The sequence below is a fragment of the Megascapheus bottae genome, chromosome 5 (assembly GCF_031878675.1).
Source record: "Megascapheus bottae isolate mThoBot1 chromosome 5, mThoBot2.hap1, whole genome shotgun sequence".
NCBI classification, from domain to species: domain Eukaryota; kingdom Metazoa; phylum Chordata; class Mammalia; order Rodentia; family Geomyidae; genus Megascapheus; species Megascapheus bottae.
This window is the reverse complement of record NC_143513.1, coordinates 53,721,441-53,723,927: the sequence shown is the minus strand read 5'-3', so window position 1 is coordinate 53,723,927 and position 2,487 is coordinate 53,721,441. Positions and strand designations below refer to the sequence as shown.

Sequence of the window (2,487 nt, the reverse complement as noted above, 5' to 3'; positions counted from 1 at the left end):
ACCCATCTTTCCAGACTACCTCTCTTGTACAGTTAAAATGCTAGTACATTAACTGAGGCTCTGTTCTTTTTTAGCAAGGCAATCATTTGCCTCCCCAACCCACCATTACCCATTCTACTAACGATATATCTCCCTCAAATATAAACAGAAGAAAAAGGAATATGAAAAAACTCCCAGCTTCTAGAAATGTTTAAATAGATATCTTCTCAAATCAACTACAATGAAGAAACAGAATATATCAAACTATCCACTATACTTTCACTAAATTTTATTACCAAAAGTAAATGCTAGGAAGAAAAAGATAATTCTGTGTATTTTTAACAGGCTAGTAAAATGATCCACATAATGTTTAGTACTTTACCTTTCGGGCTCCTACTATAAATAAGCAGCACCAACAAACTAAGTATAATTCCCAAATAAAGACTATTCTCCATTTATATTGTTTTGAAGCACCTGAAACTTCCATAACAAAAGGTATGAAGATAAGTTGCTAGTAATGCTATCTCCCAAATACTTCTCTGTACACATATAAAATCATAATTTTATTAGACAAGTATAAATGGTGGTCTTCACCTTGGCAATGACTTTGTGCAATTAAAACTAAGATTAATTTTAGAAGTAGATGACACTAGTTAACGAAAGCCTTTTTAAAGGTACTGCTGTAATCAATGATTCAATCTGAAGTGCACTGGAATAAATTGTTAGGACAAACATTTTTTTTAAGTGAAAAGAGGGTTGAAGCAACTGGCAGACACTTTTTGTAAGTACTGCAAAGCCTGAGTTACATGGATTACTTTTAATTCTTTTTTCCCTCTTATCCTTGTTAAACAACTTCTTTATTTCTTCACACAGCTTGGCCATGTAAATCCACCACAGACAGGTGACACAATGATATAGATGAAGACAATTGATACGATGATGATGATGATAGTGAGCTTAATATTCTTCATACACATGGCTCGGGCAAGATTTCTGCTGGTAGTTTTGAAGGTAACAGATGAATCCACAAGATTTTCTGTTTTATCTATCAATAGTTCCAATCTTTCTCCCCGCTGAGCAACGAGATCTATGTTTCTGACCATGATTCATTTCAGTTCATCCACTTGAGCTTGAGTTTCCATCACTCTGTCTACTCCCTTATTCTCAGAGTGATGCTTCAATTGTGCAGCCAAGACACTTGAGAACTCACTATTCATGACATATGGAAGTGCTGTCTGTGCTCTTGAACCATAAGTAGTCTGAAATCTTTTCTTTACCTCATTCAGAAAATTGAAGGCTCTGGAACGTTCAAAATCATCATCAGTGATACAAAGATATACAATCCTGTCTTGGCAGATGTAATGAAACAAATAATTGCCATGTGAGTACGTTAGTTTGTTATTTTCAGAAGGTACTTTAGCCAGAATTTGCTCTGTCACCTCCAGGAAGATTCCTCCACACCAAGCATGTTTAGCGAGAATAGTGGTTCCCCGGGCAACAACAGCAAAAAGAATGGCCATGGTTTCACAATCTGTCCGGGCACCCTTTGAGGGCACGCGGGCTCGTGACCAAGGGTCGCAGATCGGCCCACGGTCGCCCACTGCGCTCACCCAGAGAGGGACCAAGAATAGGAGTTTTTAAGGAAGGTGCCTGCCATCTTTGCATATTGTGTTCTATCTACACAAATGAGAAAGGATCTCATTGTTCTGAGGACTGCATTAAGACAGTTTACCTGGTGAGATCAGTTCACATGTTGATCTTCTGTAATTACATTTGCTATACTGTACTTGTATCATGACAATAGAGTTTTGTAATAGTTAAAACTGAGTAAAAATTCCAATTGGGGGGCTGGGCGTTTGGCCTGGTAGAGTGCTTGCCTAGCATGCAAGAAGACCCAAGTTCAATTCCTCAGTACCACATACACAGAAAAAAGCCAGAAGTGGTGCTGTGGCTCAAGTGGTAGAGTTCTAGCTTTGAGAAAGCCCAAGGACAGTGTTCAGGCCCTGAGTACAAGCCCCAGGACCGGTAAAAAAAAAAAATCCAATTGGATGTTTTCTTCCACCTTAAATTACTTAAATGATGCAAGAGGATGTGGCAATTCTTTCTGACCTGGAGTCTCTCCACTGTACAAAGAGGATTTTATCCATAGATCTTTCCTCTCTTTGGCCACATGCTACCATGCTATTGACATGGCTATTCCTTGCGAAGTTCTTCATGTGAGTTCACCATTGTGGAGCTGGAGATCCCTCTTCAACTCTTCCCTCTGTCTCATCCATAATGTCTAATGGCCCACGATTCTCTTATTATACCTGCTTTATTTTTTTTTAATTTTTATTAAAGAATCTACATCATATTTCAAATGACGTGTTTAACAAACAAGTATTCAAGAAGGGAATCTCTATATACAATCACTGGCACTTAGATTTTAGAACATAATTAAAATTAGGCTGAGGGTTTTTATACCTGCTTTAAACTAAAAAGATCTTTCCTCTCATCTCTCTCTGTCAC

General features: G+C 38.0%; 1 pseudogene; it reads right to left on the bottom strand.

Moving 5' to 3' along the window:
• Positions 1-372: 372 nt before the first annotated feature.
• On the bottom strand, positions 373-2,283 carry LOC150063415 (vesicle-associated membrane protein 7 pseudogene; annotated as a pseudogene).
• Positions 2,284-2,487: the final 204 nt, after the last annotated feature.